Source organism: Narcine bancroftii, chromosome 13, assembly GCF_036971445.1.
Source record: "Narcine bancroftii isolate sNarBan1 chromosome 13, sNarBan1.hap1, whole genome shotgun sequence".
Classification (NCBI taxonomy): domain Eukaryota; kingdom Metazoa; phylum Chordata; class Chondrichthyes; order Torpediniformes; family Narcinidae; genus Narcine; species Narcine bancroftii.
In genome coordinates this window covers 52,722,913-52,748,366 of record NC_091481.1, presented here as the reverse complement: position 1 = coordinate 52,748,366, position 25,454 = coordinate 52,722,913, and the positions used below count along the sequence as shown (strand labels likewise).

The 25,454-nt window shown below is 57.1% G+C and overlaps 1 long non-coding RNA gene across 1 annotated transcript in view; it reads right to left on the bottom strand.

Annotated features, from left to right (window-relative positions):
• The window catches only part of LOC138748183 (uncharacterized), a 401,110-nt gene that overhangs the window by 103,487 nt on the left and 272,169 nt on the right, over positions 1-25,454 (bottom strand). The gene's annotated exons all lie outside the window — the stretch shown is intronic.

The following is a 25,454-nucleotide window of genomic DNA, read 5'->3' as shown; positions in this document are numbered from 1 at the left end:
GTACAACACTCCCCCAGTCCTGCCCTCTGACAGTACAACACTCCCCCAGTCCTGCCCTCTGACAGTACAACAAACCGCAGTCCTGCCCTCTGACAGTACAACACTCCCCCAGTCCTGCCCTCTGACAGTACAACAATCCCCCAGTCCTGCCCTCTGACAGTGCAACACTCCCCCAGTCCTGCCCTCTGACAGTGCAACACTCCCCCAGTCCTGCACTCTAACAGTACAACACTCCCCCAGTCCTGCCCTCTGACAGTGCAACAATCCCTCAGTCCTGCCCTCTGACAGTGCAACACTCCCCCAGTCCTGCCCTCTGACAGTACAACAATCCACCAGTCCTGCCCTCTGACAGTGCAACAATCCCTCAGTCTTGCCCTCTGACAGTACAACAATCCCCCAGTCGTGCCCTCTGACAGTACAACAATCCCCCAGTCCTGCCCTCTGACAGTGCAACAATCCCCCAGTCCTGCCCTCTGACAGTACAACAATCCCCCAGTCCTGCACTCTGACAGTACAACAATCCCCCAGTCCTGCCCTCTGACAGTACAACAATCCCCCAGTCCTGCCCTCTGACAGTGCAACAATCCCCCAGTCCTGCCGTCCGACAGTACAACACTCCCCCAGTCCTGCACTCTGACAGTACAACAATCCCCCAGTCCTGCCCTCTGACAGTACAACAATCCCCCAGTCCTGCCCTCTGACAGTGCAACAATCCCCCAGTCCTGCCCTCCGACAGTACAACACTCCCCCAGTCCTGCCCTCTGACAGTACAACAATCCCCCAGTCCTGCCCTCTGACAGTGCAACAATCCCCCAGTCCTGCACTCTGACAGTACAACAATCCCCCAGTCCTGCACTCTGACAGTGCAACAATCCCCCAGTCCTGCACTCTGACAGTACAACAATCCCCCAGTCCTGCCCTCTGACAGTACAACAATCCCCCAGTCCTGCCCTCTGACAGTACAACAATCCCCCAGTCCTGCACTCTGACAGTACAACAGTCCCCCAGTCCTGCCCTCTGACAGTGCAACACTCCCCCAGTCCTGCCCTTTGACAGTGCAACAATCCCCCAGTCCTGCCCTCTGACAGTACAACAATCCCCAGTCCTGCCCTCTGACAGTGCAACAATCCCTCAGTCCTGCACTCTGACAGTACAACACTCCCCCAGTCCTGCCCTCTGACAGTGCAACAATCCCTCAGTCCTGCACTCTGACAGTACAACAATTCCCCAGTCCTGCCCTCAGACAGTGCAACAATCCCCCAGTCCTGCCCTCTGACAGTACAACAATCCCCCAGTCCTGCCCTCTGACAGTGCAACAATCCCCCAGTCCTGCCCTCTGACAGTACAACAATCCCCCAGTCCTGCCCTCTGACAGTGCAACACTCCCCCAGTCCTGCCCTCTGACAGTACAACAATCCTCCAGTCCTGCACTCTGACAGTACAACACTCCCCCAGTCCTGCCCTCTGACAGTACAACAATCCCCCAGTCCTGCCCTCTGACAGTACAACACTCCCCCAGTCCTGCACTCTGACAGTACAACACTCCCCTAGTCCTGCCCTCTGACAGTACAACACTCCCCCAGTCCTGCCCTCTGACAGTACAACAATCCCCCAGTCCTGCCCTCTGACAGTACAACACTCCCCCAGTCCTGCCCTCTGACAGTACAACAATCCCCCAGTCCTGCCCTCTGACAGTACAACACTCCCCCAGTCCTGCCCTCTGACAGTACAACAATCCGCAGTCCTGCCCTCTGACAGTACAACACTCCCCCAGTCCTGCCCTCTGACAGTACAACGATCCCCCAGTCCTGCCCTCTGACAGTGCAACAATCCCCCAGTCCTGCCCTCTGACAGTACAACACTCCCCCAGTCCTGCCCTCTGAGAGTGCAACAATCCCCCAGTCCTGCCCTCTGACAGTGCAACATTCCCCCAGTCCTGCCCTCTGACAGTACAACAATCCCTCAGTCCTGCCCTCTGACAGTACAACACTCCCCCAGTCCTGCCCTCTGACAGTACAACAATCCCCCAGTCCTGCCCTCTGACAGTACAACACTCCCCCAGTCCTGCCCTCTGACAGTACAACACTCCCCCAGTCCTGCCCTCTGACAGTACAACACTCCCCCAGTCCTGCCCTCTGACAGTACAACAATCCGCAGTCCTGCCCTCTGACAGTACAACACTCCCCCAGTCCTGCCCTCTGACAGTACAACAATCCCCCAGTCCTGCCCTCTGACAGTGCAACAATCCCCCAGTCCTGCCCTCTGACAGTACAACACTCCCCCAGTCCTGCCCTCTGACAGTACAACACTCCCCCAGTCCTGCCCTCTGACAATACAACAATCCCCCAGTCCTGCCCTCTGACAGTACAACACTCCCCCAGTCCTGCACTCTGACAGTACAACAATCCCCCAGTCCTGCCCTCTGACAGTACAACACTCCCCCAGTCCTGCCCTCTGACAGTACAACACTCCCCCAGTCCTGCCCTCTGACAGTACAACACTCCCCCAGTCCTGCCCTCTGACAGTACAACAAACCGCAGTCCTGCCCTCTGACAGTACAACACTCCCCCAGTCCTGCCCTCTGACAGTACAACAATCCCCCAGTCCTGCCCTCTGACAGTGCAACACTCCCCCAGTCCTGCCCTCTGACAGTGCAACACTCTCCCAGTCCTGCACTCTAACAGTACAACACTCCCCCAGTCCTGCCCTCTGACAGTACAACACTCCCCCAGTCCTTCCCTCTGACAGTACAACACTCCCCCAGTCCTGCCCTCTGACAGTGCAACAATCCCTCAGTCTTGCCCTCTGACAGTACAACAATCCCCCAGTCGTGCCCTCTGACAGTACAACAATCCCCCAGTCCTGCCCTCTGACAGTGCAACAATCCCCCAGTCCTGCCCTCTGACAGTACAACAATCCCCCAGTCCTGCCCTCTGACAGTACAACAAACCCCCAGTCCTGCCCTCTGACAGTGCAACAATCCCCCAGTCCTGCACTCTGACAGTACAACAATCCCCCAGTCCTGCACTCTGACAGTACAACAATCCCCCAGTCCTGCCCTCTGACAGTACAACAATCCCCCAGTCCTGCCCTCTGACAGTGCAACAATCCCCCAGTCCTGCCGTCCGACAGTACAACACTCCCCCTGTCCTGCACTCTGACAGTACAACAATCCCCCAGTCCTGCCCTCTGACAGTACAACAATCCCCCAGTCCTGCCCTCTGACAGTGCAACAATCCCCCAGTCCTGCCCTCCGACAGTACAACACTCCCCCAGTCCTGCCCTCTGACAGTACAACAATCCCCCAGTCCTGCCCTCTGACAGTGCAACAATCCCCCAGTCCTGCACTCTGACAGTACAACAATCCCCCAGTCCTGCACTCTGACAGTGCAACAATCCCCCAGTCCTGCACTCTGACAGTACAACAATCCCCCAGTCCTGCCCTCTGACAGTACAACAATCCCCCAGTCCTGCCCTCTGACAGTACAACAATCCCCCAGTCCTGCACTCTGACAGTACAACAGTCCCCCAGTCCTGCCCTCTGACAGTGCAACACTCCCCCAGTCCTGCCCTTTGACAGTGCAACAATCCCCCAGTCCTGCCCTCTGACAGTACAACAATCCCCCAGTCCTGCCCTCTGACAGTGCAACAATCCCTCAGTCCTGCACTCTGACAGTACAACACTCCCCCAGTCCTGCCCTCTGACAGTGCAACAATCCCTCAGTCCTGCACTCTGACAGTACAACAATTCCCCAGTCCTGCCCTCAGACAGTGCAACAATCCCCCAGTCCTGCGCTCTGACAGTGCAACAATCCCCCAGTCCTGCCCTCTGACAGTACAACAATCCCCCAGTCCTGCCCTCTGACAGTGCAACACTCCCCCAGTCCTGCCCTCTGACAGTACAACAATCCTCCAGTCCTGCCCTCTGACAGTACAACACTCCCCCAGTCCTGCCCTCTGACAGTACAACAATCCCCCAGTCCTGCCCTCTGACAGTACAACACTCCCCCAGTCCTGCACTCTGACAGTACAACACTCCCCTAGTCCTGCCCTCTGACAGTACAACACTCCCCCAGTCCTGCCCTCTGACAGTACAACAATCCCCCAGTCCTGCCCTCTGACAGTACAACACTCCCCCAGTCCTGCCCTCTGACAGTACAACAATCCCCCAGTCCTGCCCTCTGACAGTACAACACTCCCCCAGTCCTGCACTCTGACAGTACAACACTCCCCCAGTCCTGCCCTCTGACAGTACAACACTCCCCCAGTCCTGCCCTCTGACAGTACAACAATCCCCCAGTCCTGCCCGCTGACAGTGCAACAATCCCCCAGTCCTGCCCTCTGAGAGTACAACACTCCCCCAGTCCTGCCCTCTGACAGTACAACACTCCCCCAGTCATGCCCTCTGACAGTACAACAATCCCCCAGTCCTGCCCTCTGACAGTACAACAATCCCCCAGTCCTGCACTCTGACAGTACAACAATCCCCCAGTCCTGCCCTCTGACAGTACAACAATCCCCCAGTCCTGCCCTCTGACAGTACAACAATCCCCCAGTCCTGCCCTCTGACAGTACAACAATCCCCCAGTCCTGCCCTCTGACAGTACAACAATCCCCCAGTCCTGCACTCTGACAGTACAACAATCCCCCAGTCCTGCCCTCTGACAGTGCAACACTCCCCCAGTCGTGCCCTCTGACAGTGCAACAATCCCCCAGTCCTGCCCTCAGACAGTACAACAATCCCCCAGTCCTGCCCTCTGACAGTGCAACAATCCCTCAGTCCTGCAGTCTGACAGTACAACACTCCCCCAGTCCTGCCCTCTGACAGTGCAACAATCCCTCAGTCCTGCACTCTGACAGTACAACAATCCCCCAGTCCTGCCCTCTGACAGTGCAACAATCCCCCAGTCCTGCCCTCTCACAGTACAACACTCCCCCAGTCCTGCCCTCTGACAGTACAACAATCCCCCAGTCCTGCCCTCTGACAGTACAACACTCCCCCAGTCCTGCCCTCTGACAGTACAACACTCCCCCAGTCCTGCCCTCTGACAGTACAACACTCCCCCAGTCCTGCCCTCTGACAGTACAACAATCCGCAGTCCTGCCCTCTGACAGTACAACACTCCCCCAGTCCTGCCCTCTGACAGTACAACAATCCCCCAGTCCTGCCCTCTGACAGTGCAACAATCCCCCAGTCCTGCCCTCTGACAGTACAACACTCCCCCAGTCCTGCCCTCTGACAGTACAACACTCCCCCAGTCCTGCCCTCTGACAATACAACAATCCCCCAGTCCTGCCCTCTGACAGTACAACACTCCCCCAGTCCTGCACTCTGACAGTACAACAATCCCCCAGTCCTGCCCTCTGACAGTACAACAATCCCCCAGTCCTGCCCTCTGACAGTACAACAATCCGCCAGTCCTGCCCTCTGACAGTACAACAATCACCCAGTCCTGCCCTCTGACAGTACAACAATCCCCCAGTCCTGCACTCTGACAGTACAACAATCCCCCACTCCTGCCCTCTGACAGTGCAACACTCCCCCAGTCGTGCCCTCTGACAGTGCAACAATCCCCCAGTCCTGCCCTCAGACAGTACAACAATCCCCCAGTCCTGCCCTCTGAGAGTGCAACAATCCCCCAGTCCTGCCCTCTGACAGTGCAACATTCCCCCAGTCCTGCCCTCTGACAGTACAACAATCCCTCAGTCCTGCCCTCTGACAGTGCAACACTCCCCCAGTCCTGCACTCTAACAGTACAACACTCCCCCAGTCCTGCCCTCTGACAGTGCAACAATCCCTCAGTCCTGCCCTCTGACAGTGCAACAATCCCCCAGTCCTGCCCTCTGACAGTACAACAATCCACCAGTCCTGCTCTCTGACAGTGCAACAATCCCTCAGTCTTGCCCTCTGACAGTACAACAATCCCCCAGTCGTGCCCTCTGACAGTACAACAATCCCCCAGTCCTGCCCTCTGACAGTACAACAATCCCCCAGTCCTGCCCTCTGACAGTACAACAAACCCCCAGTCCTGCCCTCTGACAGTGCAACAATCCCCCAGTCCTGCACTCTGACAGTACAACAATCCCCCAGTCCTGCACTCTGACAGTACAACAATCCCCCAGTCCTGCCCTCTGACAGTACAACAATCCCCCAGTCCTGCCCTCTGACAGTGCAACAATCCCCCAGTCCTGCCCTCTGACAGTACAACACTCCCCCAGTCCTGCCCTCTGACAGTACAACACTCCCCCAGTCCTGCCCTCTGACAGTACAACACTCCCCCAGTCCTGCCCTCTGACAGTACAACACTCCCCCAGTCCTGCCCTCTGACAGTACAACACTCCCCCAGTCCTGCACTCTGACAGTACAACAATCCCCCAGTCCTGCCCTCTGACAGTACAACACTCCCCCAGTCCTGCCCTCTGACAGTACAACACTCCCCCAGTCCTGCCCTCTGACAGTACAACACTCCCCCAGTCCTGCCCTCTGACAGTACAACAAACCGCAGTCCTGCCCTCTGACAGTACAACACTCCCCCAGTCCTGCCCTCTGACAGTACAACAATCCCCCAGTCCTGCCCTCTGACAGTGCAACACTCCCCCAGTCCTGCCCTCTGACAGTGCAACACTCCCCCAGTCCTGCACTCTAACAGTACAACACTCCCCCAGTCCTGCCCTCTGACAGTGCAACAATCCCTCAGTCCTGCCCTCTGACAGTGCAACACTCCCCCAGTCCTGCCCTCTGACAGTACAACAATCCGCCAGTCCTGCCCTCTGACAGTGCAACAATCCCTCAGTCTTGCCCTCTGACAGTACAACAATCCCCCAGTCGTGCCCTCTGACAGTACAACAATCCCCCAGTCCTGCCCTCTGACAGTGCAACAATCCCCCAGTCCTGCCCTCTGACAGTGCAACAATCCCCCAGTCCTGCCGTCCGACAGTACAACACTCCCCCAGTCCTGCACTCTGACAGTACAACAATCCCCCAGTCCTGCCCTCTGACAGTACAACAATCCCCCAGTCCTGCCCTCTGACAGTGCAACAATCCCCCAGTCCTGCCCTCCGACAGTACAACACTCCCCCAGTCCTGCCCTCTGACAGTACAACAATCCCCCAGTCCTGCCCTCTGACAGTGCAACAATCCCCCAGTCCTGCACTCTGACAGTGCAACAATCCCCCAGTCCTGCACTCTGACAGTACAACAGTCCCCCAGTCCTGCCCTCTGACAGTGCAACACTCCCCCAGTCCTGCCCTTTGACAGTGCAACAATCCCCCAGTCCTGCCCTCTGACAGTACAACAATCCCCAGTCCTGCCCTCTGACAGTGCAACAATCCCTCAGTCCTGCACTCTGACAGTACAACACTCCCCCAGTCCTGCCCTCTGACAGTGCAACAATCCCTCAGTCCTGCACTCTGACAGTACAACAATTCCCCAGTCCTGCCCTCAGACAGTGCAACAATCCCCCAGTCCTGCACTCTGACAGTACAACAATCCCCCAGTCCTGCACTCTGACAGTGCAACAATCCCCCAGTCCTGCACTCTGACAGTACAACAATCCCCCAGTCCTGCACTCTGACAGTACAACAGTCCCCCAGTCCTGCCCTCTGACAGTGCAACACTCCCCCAGTCCTGCCCTTTGACAGTGCAACAATCCCCCAGTCCTGCCCTCTGACAGTACAACAATCCCCAGTCCTGCCCTCTGACAGTGCAACAATCCCTCAGTCCTGCACTCTGACAGTACAACACTCCCCCAGTCCTGCCCTCTGACAGTGCAACAATCCCTCAGTCCTGCACTCTGACAGTACAACAATTCCCCAGTCCTGCCCTCAGACAGTGCAACAATCCCCCAGTCCTGCCCTCTGACAGTACAACAATCCCCCAGTCCTGCCCTCTGACAGTGCAACAATCCCCCAGTCCTGCCCTCTGACAGTACAACAATCCCCCAGTCCTGCCCTCTGACAGTGCAACACTCCCCCAGTCCTGCCCTCTGACAGTACAACAATCCTCCAGTCCTGCCCTCTGACAGTACAACACTCCCCCAGTCCTGCCCTCTGACAGTACAACAATCCCCCAGTCCTGCCCTCTGACAGTACAACACTCCCCCAGTCCTGCACTCTGACAGTACAACACTCCCCTAGTCCTGCCCTCTGACAGTACAACACTCCCCCAGTCCTGCCCTCTGACAGTACAACAATCCCCCAGTCCTGCCCTCTGACAGTACAACACTCCCCCAGTCCTGCACTCTGACAGTACAACACTCCCCCAGTCCTGCCCTCTGACAGTACAACACTCCCCCAGTCCTGCCCTCTGACAGTACAACAATCCCCCAGTCCTGCCCGCTGACAGTGCAACAATCCCCCAGTCCTGCCCTCTGAGAGTACAACACTCCCCCAGTCCTGCCCTCTGACAGTACAACACTCCCCCAGTCCTGCCCTCTGACAGTACAACAATCCCCCAGTCCTGCCCTCTGACAGTGCAACAATCCCCCAGTCCTGCACTCTGACAGTACAACAATCCCCCAGTCCTGCACTCTGACAGTACAACAATCCCCCAGTCCTGCCCTCTGACAGTACAACAATCCCCCAGTCCTGCCCTCTGACAGTGCAACAATCCCCCAGTCCTGCCCTCTGACAGTACAACACTCCCCCAGTCCTGCCCTCTGACAGTACAACACTCCCCCAGTCCTGCCCTCTGACAATACAACAATCCCCCAGTCCTGCCCTCTGACAGTACAACACTCCCCCAGTCCTGCACTCTGACAGTACAACAATCCCCCAGTCCTGCCCTCTGACAGTACAACACTCCCCCAGTCCTGCCCTCTGACAGTACAACACTCCCCCAGTCCTGCCCTCTGACAGTACAACAATCCACCAGTCCTGCCCTCTGACAGTGCAACAATCTCTCAGTCCTGCCCTCTGACAGTGCAACAATCTCTCAGTCCTGCCCTCTGACAGTACAACAATCCACCAGTCCTGCCCTCTGACAGTGCAACAATCTCTCAGTCCTGCCCTCTTACAGTACAACAATCCCCCAGTCGTGCCCTCTGACAGTACAACAATCCCCCAGTCCTGCCCTCTGACAGTGCAACAATCCCCCAGTCCTGCCCTCTGACAGTACAACAATCCCCCAGTCCTGCCCTCTGACAGTACAACAATCCCCCAGTCCTGCCCTCTGACAGTGCAACAATCCCCCAGTCCTGCACTCTGACAGTACAACAATCACCCAGTCCTGCACTCTGACAGTACAACCATCCCCCAGTCCTGCCCTCTGACAGTACAACAATCCCCCAGTCCTGCCCTCTGACAGTGCAACAATCCCCCAGTCCTGCCGTCCGACAGTACAACACTCCCCCAGTCCTGCACTCTGACAGTACAACAATCCCCCAGTCCTGCCCTCTGACAGTACAACAATCCCCCAGTCCTGCCCTCTGACAGTGCAACAATCCCCCAGTCCTGCCCTCCGACAGTACAACACTCCCCCAGTCCTGCCCTCTGACAGTACAACAATCCCCCAGTCCTGCCCTCTGACAGTGCAACAATCCCCCAGTCCTGCACTCTGACAGTACAACAATCCCCCAGTCCTGCCCTCTGACAGTACAACAATCCCCCAGTCCTGCACTCTGACAGTGCAACAATCCCCCAGTCCTGCACTCTGACAGTACAACAATCCCCCAGTCCTGCCCTCTGACAGTACAACAATCCCCCAGTCCTGCCCTCTGACAGTACAACAATCCCCCAGTCCTGCACACTGACAGTACAACAGTCCCCCAGTCCTGCCCTCTGACAGTGCAACACTCCCCCAGTCCTGCCCTCTGACAGTGCAACAATCCCCCAGTCCTGCCCTCTGACAGTACAACAATCCCCCAGTCCTGCCCTCTGACAGTGCAACAATCCCTCAGTCCTGCACTCTGACAGTACAACACTCCCCCAGTCCTTCCCTCTGACAGTGCAACAATCCCTCAGTCCTGCACTCTGACAGTACAACAATCCCCCAGTCCTACCCTCTGACAGTGCAACAATCCCCCAGTCCTGCCCTCTGACAGTACAACAATCCCCCAGTCCTGCCCTCTGACAGTTCAACAATCCCCCAGTCCTGCCCTCTGACAGTACAACAATCCCCCAGTCCTGCCCTCTGACAGTACAATACTCCCCCAGTCCTGCCCTTTAACAGTGCAACAATCCCCCAGTCCTGCCCTCTTACTGTGCAACACTCCCCCAGTCCTGCCCTCTGACAGTACAACAATCCTCCAGTCCTGCCCTCTGACAGTACAACACTCCCCCAGTCCTGCCCTCTGACAGTACAACAATCCCCCAGTCCTGCCCTCTGACAGTACAACACTCCCCCAGTCCTGCCCTCTGACAGTACAACAATCCCCCAGTCCTGCCCTCTGACAGTACAACACTCCCCCAGTCCTGCACTCTGACAGTACAACACTCCCCCAGTCCTGCCCTCTGACAGTACAACACTCCCCCAGTCCTGCCCTCTGACAGTACAACAATCCGCAGTCCTGCCCTCTGACAGTACAACAATCCCCCAGTCCTGCCCTCTGACAGTGCAACAATCCCCCAGTCCTGCCCTCTGACAGTACAACAAACACTCAGTCCTGCCCTCTGACAGTGCAACACTCCCCCAGTCCTGCACTCTGACAGTACAACACTCCCCCAGTCCTGCCCTCTGACAGTGCAACAATCCCTCAGTACTGCCCTCTGACAGTGCAACAATCCCCCAGTCCTGCCCTCTGACAGTACAACAATCCACCAGTCCTGCCCTCTGACAGTGCAACAATCTCTCAGTCCTGCCCTCTGACAGTACAACAATCCCCCAGTCGTGCCCTCTGACAGTACAACAATCCCCCAGTCCTGCCCTCTGACAGTGCAACAATCCCCCAGTCCTGCCCTCTGACAGTACAACAATCCCCCAGTCCTGCCCTCTGACAGTACAACAATCCCCCAGTCCTGCCCTCTGACAGTGCAACAATCCCCCAGTCCTGCACTCTGACAGTACAACAATCACCCAGTCCTGCACTCTGACAGTACAACAATCCCCCAGTCCTGCCCTCTGACAGTACAACAATCCCCCAGTCCTGCCCTCTGACAGTGCAACAATCCCCCAGTCCTGCCGTCCGACAGTACAACACTCCCCCAGTCCTGCACTCTGACAGTACAACAATCCCCCAGTCCTGCCCTCTGACAGTACAACAATCCCCCAGTCCTGCCCTCTGACAGTGCAACAATCCCCCAGTCCTGCCCTCCGACAGTACAACACTCCCCCAGTCCTGCCCTCTGACAGTACAACAATCCCCCAGTCCTGCCCTCTGACAGTGCAACAATCCCCCAGTCCTGCACTCTGACAGTACAACAATCCCCCAGTCCTGCACTCTGACAGTGCAACAATCCCCCAGTCCTGCACTCTGACAGTACAACAATCCCCCAGTCCTGCCCTCTGACAGTACAACAATCCCCCAGTCCTGCCCTCTGACAGTACAACAATCCCCCAGTCCTGCACACTGACAGTACAACAGTCCCCCAGTCCTGCCCTCTGACAGTGCAACACTCCCCCAGTCCTGCCCTCTGACAGTGCAACAATCCCCCAGTCCTGCCCTCTGACAGTACAACAATCCCCCAGTCCTGCCCTCTGACAGTGCAACAATCCCTCAGTCCTGCACTCTGACAGTACAACACTCCCCCAGTCCTGCCCTCTGACAGTGCAACAATCCCTCAGTCCTGCACTCTGACAGTACAACAATCCCCCAGTCCTGCCCTCTGACAGTGCAACAATCCCCCAGTCCTGCCCTCTGACAGTACAACAATCCCCCAGTCCTGCCCTCTGACAGTGCAACAATCCCCCAGTCCTGCCCTCTGACAGTACAACAATCCCCCAGTCCTGCCCTCTGACAGTACAATACTCCCCCAGTCCTGCCCTTTAACAGTGCAACAATCCCCCAGTCCTGCCCTCTTACTGTGCAACACTCCCCCAGTCCTGCCCTCTGACAGTACAACAATCCTCCAGTCCTGCCCTCTGACAGTACAACACTCCCCCAGTCCTGCCCTCTGACAGTACAACAATCCCCCAGTCCTGCCCTCTGACAGTACAACACTCCCCCAGTCCTGCCCTCTGACAGTACAACAATCCCCCAGTCCTGCCCTCTGACAGTACAACACTCCCCCAGTCCTGCCCTCTGACAGTACAACACTCCCCCAGTCCTGCCCTCTGACAGTACAACACTCCCCCAGTCCTGCCCTCTGACAGTACAACAATCCGCAGTCCTGCCCTCTGACAGTACAACACTCCCCCAGTCCTGCCCTCTGACAGTACAACAATCCCCCAGTCCTGCCCTCTGACAGTGCAACAATCCCCAAGTCCTGCCCTCTGACAGTACAACACTCCCCCAGTCCTGCCCTCTGACAGTACAACACTCCCCCAGTCCTGCCCTCTGACAATACAACAATCCCCCAGTCCTGCCCTCTGACAGTACAACACTCCCCCAGTCCTGCACTCTGACAGTACAACAATCCCCCAGTCCTGCCCTCTGACAGTACAACACTCCCCCAGTCCTGCCCTCTGACAGTACAACACTCCCCCAGTCCTGCCCTCTGACAGTACAACACTCCCCCAGTCCTGCCCTCTGACAGTACAACAATCCGCAGTCCTGCCCTCTGACAGTACAACACTCCCCCAGTCCTGCCCTCTGACAGTACAACGATCCCCCAGTCCTGCCCTCTGACAGTGCAACAATCCCCCAGTCCTGCCCTCTGACAGTACAACACTCCCCCAGTCCTGCCATCTGAGAGTGCAACAATCCCCCAGTCCTGCCCTCTGACAGTGCAACATTCCCCCAGTCCTGCCCTCTGACAGTACAACAATCCCTCAGTCCTGCCCTCTGACAGTACAACACTCCCCCAGTCCTGCCCTCTGACAGTACAACAATCCCCCAGTCCTGCCCTCTGACAGTACAACACTCCCCCAGTCCTGCCCTCTGACAGTACAACACTCCCCCAGTCCTGCCCTCTGACAGTACAACACTCCCCCAGTCCTGCCCTCTGACAGTACAACAATCCGCAGTCCTGCCCTCTGACAGTACAACACTCCCCCAGTCCTGCCCTCTGACAGTACAACAATCCCCCAGTCCTGCCCTCTGACAGTGCAACAATCCCCCAGTCCTGCCCTCTGACAGTACAACACTCCCCCAGTCCTGCCCTCTGACAGTACAACACTCCCCCAGTCCTGCCCTCTGACAATACAACAATCCCCCAGTCCTGCCCTCTGACAGTACAACACTCCCCCAGTCCTGCACTCTGACAGTACAACAATCCCCCAGTCCTGCCCTCTGACAGTACAACACTCCCCCAGTCCTGCCCTCTGACAGTACAACACTCCCCCAGTCCTGCCCTCTGACAGTACAACACTCCCCCAGTCCTGCCCTCTGACAGTACAACAAACCGCAGTCCTGCCCTCTGACAGTACAACACTCCCCCAGTCCTGCCCTCTGACAGTACAACAATCCCCCAGTCCTGCCCTCTGACAGTGCAACACTCCCCCAGTCCTGCCCTCTGACAGTGCAACACTCCCCCAGTCCTGCACTCTAACAGTACAACACTCCCCCAGTCCTGCCCTCTGACAGTGCAACAATCCCTCAGTCCTGCCCTCTGACAGTGCAACACTCCCCCAGTCCTGCCCTCTGACAGTACAACAATCCACCAGTCCTGCCCTCTGACAGTGCAACAATCCCTCAGTCTTGCCCTCTGACAGTACAACAATCCCCCAGTCGTGCCCTCTGACAGTACAACAATCCCCCAGTCCTGCCCTCTGACAGTACAACAATCCCCCAGTCCTGCACACTGACAGTACAACAGTCCCCCAGTCCTGCCCTCTGACAGTGCAACACTCCCCCAGTCCTGCCCTCTGACAGTGCAACAATCCCCCAGTCCTGCCCTCTGACAGTACAACAATCCCCCAGTCCTGCCCTCTGACAGTGCAACAATCCCTCAGTCCTGCACTCTGACAGTACAACACTCCCCCAGTCCTGCCCTCTGACAGTGCAACAATCCCTCAGTCCTGCACTCTGACAGTACAACAATCCCCCAGTCCTACCCTCTGACAGTGCAACAATCCCCCAGTCCTGCCCTCTGACAGTACAACAATCCCCCAGTCCTGCCCTCTGACAGTTCAACAATCCCCCAGTCCTGCCCTCTGACAGTACAACAATCCCCCAGTCCTGCCCTCTGACAGTACAATACTCCCCCAGTCCTGCCCTTTAACAGTGCAACAATCCCCCAGTCCTGCCCTCTTACTGTGCAACACTCCCCCAGTCCTGCCCTCTGACAGTACAACAATCCTCCAGTCCTGCCCTCTGACAGTACAACACTCCCCCAGTCCTGCCCTCTGACAGTACAACACTCCCCCAGTCCTGCCCTCTGACAGTACAACAATCCCCCAGTCCTGCCCTCTGACAGTACAACACTCCCCCAGTCCTGCACTCTGACAGTACAACACTCCCCCAGTCCTGCCCTCTGACAGTACAACACTCCCCCAGTCCTGCCCTCTGACAGTACAACAATCCGCAGTCCTGCCCTCTGACAGTACAACAATCCCCCAGTCCTGCCCTCTGACAGTGCAACAATCCCCCAGTCCTGCCCTCTGACAGTACAACAAACACTCAGTCCTGCCCTCTGACAGTGCAACACTCCCCCAGTCCTGCACTCTGACAGTACAACACTCCCCCAGTCCTGCCCTCTGACAGTGCAACAATCCCTCAGTACTGCCCTCTGACAGTGCAACAATCCCCCAGTCCTGCCCTCTGACAGTACAACAATCCACCAGTCCTGCCCTCTGACAGTGCAACAATCTCTCAGTCCTGCCCTCTGACAGTACAACAATCCCCCAGTCGTGCCCTCTGACAGTACAACAATCCCCCAGTCCTGCCCTCTGACAGTGCAACAATCCCCCAGTCCTGCCCTCTGACAGTACAACAATCCCCCAGTCCTGCCCTCTGACAGTACAACAATCCCCCAGTCCTGCCCTCTGACAGTGCAACAATCCCCCAGTCCTGCACTCTGACAGTACAACAATCACCCAGTCCTGCACTCTGACAGTACAACAATCCCCCAGTCCTGCCCTCTGACAGTACAACAATCCCCCAGTCCTGCCCTCTGACAGTGCAACAATCCCCCAGTCCTGCCGTCCGACAGTACAACACTCCCCCAGTCCTGCACTCTGACAGTACAACAATCCCCCAGTCCTGCCCTCTGACAGTACAACAATCCCCCAGTCCTGCCCTCTGACAGTGCAACAATCCCCCAGTCCTGCCCTCCGACAGTACAACACTCCCCCAGTCCTGCCCTCTGACAGTACAACAATCCCCCAGTCCTGCCCTCTGACAGTGCAACAATCCCCCAGTCCTGCACTCTGACAGTACAACAATCCCCCAGTCCTGCACTCTGACAGTGCAACAATCCCCCAGTCCTGCACTCTGACAGTACAACAATCCCCCAGTCCTGCCCTCTGACAGTACAACAATCCCCCAGTCCTGCCCTCTGACAGTACAACAATCCCCCAGTCCTGCACACTGACAGTACAACAGTCCCCCAGTCCTGCCCTCTGACAGTGCAACACTCCCCCAGTCCTGCCCTCTGACAGTGCAACAATCCCCCAGTCCTGCCCTCTGACAGTACAACAATCCCCCAGTCCTGCCCTCTGACAGTGCAACAATCCCTCAGTCCTGCACTCTGACAGTACAACACTCCCCCAGTCCTGCCCTCTGACAGTGCAACAATCCCTCAGTCCTGCACTCTGACAGTACAACAATCCCCCAGTCCTGCCCTCTGACAGTGCAACAATCCCCCAGTCCTGCCCTCTGACAGTACAACAATCCCCCAGTCCTGCCCTCTGACAGTGCAACAATCCCCCAGTCCTGCCCTCTGACAGTACAACAATCCCCCAGTCCTGCCCTCTGACAGTACAATACTCCCCCAGTCCTGCCCTTTAACAGTGCAACAATCCCCCAGTCCTGCCCTCTTACTGTGCAACACTCCCCCAGTCCTGCCCTCTGACAGTACAACAATCCTCCAGTCCTGCCCTCTGACAGTACAACACTCCCCCAGTCCTGCCCTCTGACAGTACAACAATCCCCCAGTCCTGCCCTCTGACAGTACAACACTCCCCCAGTCCTGCCCTCTGACAGTACAACAATCCCCCAGTCCTGCCCTCTGACAGTACAACACTCCCCCAGTCCTGCCCTCTGACAGTACAACACTCCCCCAGTCCTGCCCTCTGACAGTACAACACTCCCCCAGTCCTGCCCTCTGACAGTACAACAATCCGCAGTCCTGCCCTCTGACAGTACAACACTCCCCCAGTCCTGCCCTCTGACAGTACAACAATCCCCCAGTCCTGCCCTCTGACAGTGCAACAATCCCCAAGTCCTGCCCTCTGACAGTACAACACTCCCCCAGTCCTGCCCTCTGACAGTACAACACTCCCCCAGTCCTGCCCTCTGACAATACAACAATCCCCCAGTCCTGCCCTCTGACAGTACAACACTCCCCCAGTCCTGCACTCTGACAGTACAACAATCCCCCAGTCCTGCCCTCTGACAGTACAACACTCCCCCAGTCCTGCCCTCTGACAGTACAACACTCCCCCAGTCCTGCCCTCTGACAGTACAACACTCCCCCAGTCCTGCCCTCTGACAGTGCAACAATCCCCCAGTCCTGCCCTCTGACAGTACAACACTCCCCCAGTCCTGCCATCTGAGAGTGCAACAATCCCCCAGTCCTGCCCTCTGACAGTGCAACATTCCCCCAGTCCTGCCCTCTGACAGTACAACAATCCCTCAGTCCTGCCCTCTGACAGTACAACACTCCCCCAGTCCTGCCCTCTGACAGTACAACAATCCCCCAGTCCTGCCCTCTGACAGTACAACACTCCCCCAGTCCTGCCCTCTGACAGTACAACACTCCCCCAGTCCTGCCCTCTGACAGTACAACACTCCCCCAGTCCTGCCCTCTGACAGTACAACAATCCGCAGTCCTGCCCTCTGACAGTACAACACTCCCCCAGTCCTGCCCTCTGACAGTACAACAATCCCCCAGTCCTGCCCTCTGACAGTGCAACAATCCCCCAGTCCTGCCCTCTGACAGTACAACACTCCCCCAGTCCTGCCCTCTGACAGTACAACACTCCCCCAGTCCTGCCCTCTGACAATACAACAATCCCCCAGTCCTGCCCTCTGACAGTACAACACTCCCCCAGTCCTGCACTCTGACAGTACAACAATCCCCCAGTCCTGCCCTCTGACAGTACAACACTCCCCCAGTCCTGCCCTCTGACAGTACAACACTCCCCCAGTCCTGCCCTCTGACAGTACAACACTCCCCCAGTCCTGCTTTCTGACAGTACAACAAACCGCAGTCCTGCCCTCTGACAGTACAACACTCCCCCAGTCCTGCCCTCTGACAGTACAACAATCCCCCAGTCCTGCCCTCTGACAGTGCAACACTCCCCCAGTCCTGCCCTCTGACAGTGCAACACTCCCCCAGTCCTGCACTCTAACAGTACAACACTCCCCCAGTCCTGCCCTCTGACAGTGCAACAATCCCTCAGTCCTGCCCTCTGACAGTGCAACACTCCCCCAGTCCTGCCCTCTGACAGTACAACAATCCACCAGTCCTGCCCTCTGACAGTGCAACAATCCCTCAGTCTTGCCCTCTGACAGTACAACAATCCCCCAGTCGTGCCCTCTGACAGTACAACAATCCCCCAGTCCTGCCCTCTGACAGTGCAACAATCCCCCAGTCCTGCCCTCTGACAGTACAACATCCCCCAGTCCTGCCCTCTGACAGTACAACAAACCCCCAGTCCTGCCCTCTGACAGTGCAACAATCCCCCAGTCCTGCACTCTGACAGTACAACAATCCCCCAGTCCTGCACTCTGACAGTACAACAATCCCCCAGTCCTGCCCTCTGACAGTACAACAATCCCCCAGTCCTGCCCTCTGACAGTGCAACAATCCCCCAGTCCTGCCGTCCGACAGTACAACACTCCCCCAGTCCTGCACTCTGACAGTACAACAATCCCCCAGTCCTGCCCTCTGACAGTACAACAATCCCCCAGTCCTGCCCTCTGACAGTGCAACAATCCCCCAGTCCTGCCCTCCGACAGTACAACACTCCCCCAGTCCTGCCCTCTGACAGTACAACAATCCCCCAGTCCTGCCCTCTGACAGTGCAACAATCCCCCAGTCCTGCACTCTGACAGTACAACAATCCCCCAGTCCTGCACTCTGACAGTGCAACAATCCCCCAGTCCTGCACTCTGACAGTACAACAATCCCCCAGTCCTGCCCTCTGACAGTACAACAATCCCCCAGTCCTGCCCTCTGACAGTACAACAATCCCCCAGTCCTGCACTCTGACAGTACAACAGTCCCCCAGTCCTGCCCTCTGACAGTGCAACACTCCCCCAGTCCTGCCCTTTGACAGTGCAACAATCCCCCAGTCCTGCCCTCTGACAGTACAACAATCCCCCAGTCCTGCCCTCTGACAGTGCAACAATCCCTCAGTCCTGCACTCTGACAGTACAACACTCCCCCAGTCCTGCCCTCTGACAGTGCAACAATCCCTCAGTCCTGCACTCTGACAGTACAACAATTCCCCAGTCCTGCCCTCAGACAGTGCAACAATCCCCCAGTCCTGCCCTCTGACAGTACAACAATCCCCCAGTCCTGCCCTCTGACAGTGCAACAATCCCCCAGTCCTGCCCTCTGACAGTACAACAATCCCCCAGTCCTGCCCTCTGACAGTGCAACACTCCCCCAGTCCTGCCCTCTGACAGTACAACAATCCTCCAGTCCTGCCCTCTGACAGTACAACACTCCCCCAGTCCTGCCCTCTGACAGTACAACAATCCCCCAGTCCTGCCCTCTGACAGTACAACACTCCCCCAGTCCTGCACTCTGACAGTACAACACTCCCCTAGTCCTGCCCTCTGACAGTACAACACTCCCCCAGTCCTGCCCTCTGACAGTACAACAATCCCCCAGTCCTGCCCTCTGACAGTACAACACTCCCCCAGTCCTGCCCTCTGACAGTACAACAATCCCCCAGTCCTGCCCTCTGACAGTACAACACTCCCCCAGTCCTGCACTCTGACAGTACAACACTCCCCCAGTCCTGCCCTCTGACAGTACAACACTCCCCCAGTCCTGCCCTCTGACAGTACAACAATCCCCCAGTCCTGCCCGCTGACAGTGCAACAATCCCCCAGTCCTGCCCTCTGAGAGTACAACACTCCCCCAGTCCTGCCCTCTGACAGTACAACACTCCCCCAGTCATGCCCTCTGACAGTACAACAATCCCCCAGTCCTGCCCTCTGACAGTACAACAATCCCCCAGTCCTGCACTCTGACAGGACAACAATCCCCCAGTCCTGCCCTCTGACAGTACAACAATCCCCCAGTCCTGCCCTCTGACAGTACAACAATCCCCCAGTCCTGCCCTCTGACAGTACAACAATCCCCCAGTCCTGCCCTCTGACAGTACAACAATCCCCCAGTCCTGCACTCTGACAGTACAACAATCCCCCAGTCCTGCCCTCTGACAGTGCAACACTCCCCCAGTCGTGCCCTCTGACAGTGCAACAATCCCCCAGTCCTGCCCTCAGACAGTACAACAATCCCCCAGTCCTGCCCTCTGACAGTGCAACAATCCCTCAGTCCTGCAGTCTGACAGTACAACACTCCCCCAGTCCTGCCCTCTGACAGTGCAACAATCCCTCAGTCCTGCACTCTGACAGTAAAACAATCCCCCAGTCCTGCCCTCTGACAGTGCAACAATCCCCCAGTCCTGCCCTCTCACAGTACAACACTCCCCCAGTCCTGCCCTCTGACAGTACAACAATCCCCCAGTCCTGCCCTCTGACAGTACAACACTCCCCCAGTCCTGCCCTCTGACAGTACAACACTCCCCCAGTCCTGCCCTCTGACAGTACAACACTCCCCCAGTCCTGCCCTCTGACAGTACAACAATCCGCAGTCCTGCCCTCTGACAGTACAACACTCCCCCAGTCCTGCCCTCTGACAGTACAACAATCCCCCAGTCCTGCCCTCTGACAGTGCAACAATCCCCCAGTCCTGCCCTCTGACAGTACAACACTCCCCCAGTCCTGCCCTCTGACAGTACAACACTCCCCCAGTCCTGCCCTCTGACAATACAACAATCCCCCAGTCCTGCCCTCTGACAGTACAACACTCCCCCAGTCCTGCACTCTGACAGTACAACAATCCCCCAGTCCTGCCCTCTGACAGTACAACAATCCCCCAGTCCTGCCCTCTGACAGTACAACAATCCGCCAGTCCTGCCCTCTGACAGTACAACAATCACCCAGTCCTGCCCTCTGACAGTACAACAATCCCCCAGTCCTGCACTCTGACAGTACAACAATCCCCCAGTCCTGCCCTCTGACAGTGCAACACTCCCCCAGTCGTGCCCTCTGACAGTGCAACAATCCCCCAGTCCTGCCCTCAGACAGTACAACAATCCCCCAGTCCTGCCCTCTGAGAGTGCAACAATCCCCCAGTCCTGCCCTCTGACAGTGCAACATTCCCCCAGTCCTGCCCTCTGACAGTACAACAATCCCTCAGTCCTGCCCTCTGACAGTGCAACACTCCCCCAGTCCTGCACTCTAACAGTACAACACTCCCCCAGTCCTGCCCTCTGACAGTGCAACAATCCCTCAGTCCTGCCCTCTGACAGTGCAACAATCCCCCAGTCCTGCCCTCTGACAGTACAACAATCCACCAGTCCTGCTCTCTGACAGTGCAACAATCCCTCAGTCTTGCCCTCTGACAGTACAACAATCCCCCAGTCGTGCCCTCTGACAGTACAACAATCCCCCAGTCCTGCCCTCTGACAGTGCAACAATCCCCCAGTCCTGCCCTCTGACAGTACAACAATCCCCCAGTCCTGCCCTCTGACAGTACAACAAACCCCCAGTCCTGCCCTCTGACAGTGCAACAATCCCCCAGTCCTGCACTCTGACAGTACAACAATCCCCCAGTCCTGCACTCTGACAGTACAACAATCCCCCAGTCCTGCCCTCTGACAGTACAACAATCCCCCAGTCCTGCCCTCTGACAGTGCAACAATCCCCCAGTCCTGCCCTCTGACAGTACAACACTCCCCCAGTCCTGCCCTCTGACAGTACAACACTCCCCCAGTCCTGCCCTCTGACAATACAACAATCCCCCAGTCCTGCCCTCTGACAGTACAACACTCCCCCAGTCCTGCACTCTGACAGTACAACAATCCCCCAGTCCTGCCCTCTGACAGTACAACACTCCCCCAGTCCTGCCCTCTGACAGTACAACACTCCCCCAGTCCTGCCCTCTGACAGTACAACACTCCCCCAGTCCTGCCCTCTGACAGTACAACAAACCGCAGTCCTGCCCTCTGACAGTACAACACTCCCCCAGTCCTGCCCTCTGACAGTACAACAATCCCCCAGTCCTGCCCTCTGACAGTGCAACACTCCCCCAGTCCTGCCCTCTGACAGTGCAACACTCCCCCAGTCCTGCACTCTAACAGTACAACACTCCCCCAGTCCTGCCCTCTGACAGTGCAACAATCCCTCAGTCCTGCCCTCTGACAGTGCAACACTCCCCCAGTCCTGCCCTCTGACAGTACAACAATCCACCAGTCCTGCCCTCTGACAGTGCAACAATCCCTCAGTCTTGCCCTCTGACAGTACAACAATCCCCCAGTCGTGCCCTCTGACAGTACAACAATCCCCCAGTCCTGCCCTCTGACAGTGCAACAATCCCCCAGTCCTGCCCTCTGACAGTACAACAATCCCCCAGTCCTGCACTCTGACAGTACAACAATCCCCCAGTCCTGCCCTCTGACAGTACAACAATCCCCCAGTCCTGCCCTCTGACAGTGCAACAATCCCCCAGTCCTGCCGTCCGACAGTACAACACTCCCCCAGTCCTGCACTCTGACAGTACAACAATCCCCCAGTCCTGCCCTCTGACAGTACAACAATCCCCCAGTCCTGCCCTCTGACAGTGCAACAATCCCCCAGTCCTGCCCTCCGACAGTACAACACTCCCCCAGTCCTGCCCTCTGACAGTACAACAATCCCCCAGTCCTGCCCTCTGACAGTGCAACAATCCCCCAGTCCTGCACTCTGACAGTACAACAATCCCCCAGTCCTGCACTCTGACAGTGCAACAATCCCCCAGTCCTGCACTCTGACAGTACAACAATCCCCCAGTCCTGCCCTCTGACAGTACAACAATCCCCCAGTCCTGCCCTCTGACAGTACAACAATCCCCCAGTCCTGCACTCTGACAGTACAACAGTCCCCCAGTCCTGCCCTCTGACAGTGCAACACTCCCCCAGTCCTGCCCTTTGACAGTGCAACAATCCCCCAGTCCTGCCCTCTGACAGTACAACAATCCCCAGTCCTGCCCTCTGACAGTGCAACAATCCCTCAGTCCTGCACTCTGACAGTACAACACTCCCCCAGTCCTGCCCTCTGACAGTGCAACAATCCCTCAGTCCTGCACTCTGACAGTACAACAATTCCCCAGTCCTGCCCTCAGACAGTGCAACAATCCCCCAGTCCTGCCCTCTGACAGTACAACAATCCCCCAGTCCTGCCCTCTGACAGTGCAACAATCCCCCAGTCCTGCCCTCTGACAGTACAACAATCCCCCAGTCCTGCCCTCTGACAGTGCAACACTCCCCCAGTCCTGCCCTCTGACAGTACAACAATCCTCCAGTCCTGCACTCTGACAGTACAACACTCCCCCAGTCCTGCCCTCTGACAGTACAACAATCCCCCAGTCCTGCCCTCTGACAGTACAACACTCCCCCAGTCCTGCACTCTGACAGTACAACACTCCCCTAGTCCTGCCCTCTGACAGTACAACACTCCCCCAGTCCTGCCCTCTGACAGTACAACAATCCCCCAGTCCTGCCCTCTGACAGTACAACACTCCCCCAGTCCTGCCCTCTGACAGTACAACAATCCCCCAGTCCTGCCCTCTGACAGTACAACACTCCCCCAGTCCTGCCCTCTGACAGTACAACAATCCGCAGTCCTGCCCTCTGACAGTACAACACTCCCCCAGTCCTGCCCTCTGACAGTACAACGATCCCCCAGTCCTGCCCTCTGACAGTGCAACAATCCCCCAGTCCTGCCCTCTGACAGTACAACACTCCCCCAGTCCTGCCCTCTGAGAGTGCAACAATCCCCCAGTCCTGCCCTCTGACAGTGCAACATTCCCCCAGTCCTGCCCTCTGACAGTACAACAATCCCTCAGTCCTGCCCTCTGACAGTACAACACTCCCCCAGTCCTGCCCTCTGACAGTACAACAATCCCCCAGTCCTGCCCTCTGACAGTACAACACTCCCCCAGTCCTGCCCTCTGACAGTACAACACTCCCCCAGTCCTGCCCTCTGACAGTACAACACTCCCCCAGTCCTGCCCTCTGACAGTACAACAATCCGCAGTCCTGCCCTCTGACAGTACAACACTCCCCCAGTCCTGCCCTCTGACAGTACAACAATCCCCCAGTCCTGCCCTCTGACAGTGCAACAATCCCCCAGTCCTGCCCTCTGACAGTACAACACTCCCCCAGTCCTGCCCTCTGACAGTACAACACTCCCCCAGTCCTGCCCTCTGACAATACAACAATCCCCCAGTCCTGCCCTCTGACAGTACAACACTCCCCCAGTCCTGCACTCTGACAGTACAACAATCCCCCAGTCCTGCCCTCTGACAGTACAACACTCCCCCAGTCCTGCCCTCTGACAGTACAACACTCCCCCAGTCCTGCCCTCTGACAGTACAACACTCCCCCAGTCCTGCCCTCTGACAGTACAACAAACCGCAGTCCTGCCCTCTGACAGTACAACACTCCCCCAGTCCTGCCCTCTGACAGTACAACAATCCCCCAGTCCTGCCCTCTGACAGTGCAACACTCCCCCAGTCCTGCCCTCTGACAGTGCAACACTCTCCCAGTCCTGCACTCTAACAGTACAACACTCCCCCAGTCCTGCCCTCTGACAGTACAACACTCCCCCAGTCCTTCCCTCTGACAGTACAACACTCCCCCAGTCCTGCCCTCTGACAGTGCAACAATCCCTCAGTCTTGCCCTCTGACAGTACAACAATCCCCCAGTCGTGCCCTCTGACAGTACAACAATCCCCCAGTCCTGCCCTCTGACAGTGCAACAATCCCCCAGTCCTGCCCTCTGACAGTACAACAATCCCCCAGTCCTGCCCTCTGACAGTACAACAAACCCCCAGTCCTGCCCTCTGACAGTGCAACAATCCCCCAGTCCTGCACTCTGACAGTACAACAATCCCCCAGTCCTGCACTCTGACAGTACAACAATCCCCCAGTCCTGCCCTCTGACAGTACAACAATCCCCCAGTCCTGCCCTCTGACAGTGCAACAATCCCCCAGTCCTGCCGTCCGACAGTACAACACTCCCCCTGTCCTGCACTCTGACAGTACAACAATCCCCCAGTCCTGCCCTCTGACAGTACAACAATCCCCCAGTCCTGCCCTCTGACAGTGCAACAATCCCCCAGTCCTGCCCTCCGACAGTACAACACTCCCCCAGTCCTGCCCTCTGACAGTACAACAATCCCCCAGTCCTGCCCTCTGACAGTGCAACAATCCCCCAGTCCTGCACTCTGACAGTACAACAATCCCCCAGTCCTGCACTCTGACAGTGCAACAATCCCCCAGTCCTGCACTCTGACAGTACAACAATCCCCCAGTCCTGCCCTCTGACAGTACAACAATCCCCCAGTCCTGCCCTCTGACAGTACAACAATCCCCCAGTCCTGCACTCTGACAGTACAACAGTCCCCCAGTCCTGCCCTCTGACAGTGCAACACTCCCCCAGTCCTGCCCTTTGACAGTGCAACAATCCCCCAGTCCTGCCCTCTGACAGTACAACAATCCCCCAGTCCTGCCCTCTGACAGTGCAACAATCCCTCAGTCCTGCACTCTGACAGTACAACACTCCCCCAGTCCTGCCCTCTGACAGTGCAACAATCCCTCAGTCCTGCACTCTGACAGTACAACAATTCCCCAGTCCTGCCCTCAGACAGTGCAACAATCCCCCAGTCCTGCGCTCTGACAGTGCAACAATCCCCCAGTCCTGCCCTCTGACAGTACAACAATCCCCCAGTCCTGCCCTCTGACAGTGCAACACTCCCCCAGTCCTGCCCTCTGACAGTACAACAATCCTCCAGTCCTGCCCTCTGACAGTACAACACTCCCCCAGTCCTGCCCTCTGACAGTACAACAATCCCCCAGTCCTGCCCTCTGACAGTACAACACTCCCCCAGTCCTGCACTCTGACAGTACAACACTCCCCTAGTCCTGCCCTCTGACAGTACAACACTCCCCCAGTCCTGCCCTCTGACAGTACAAC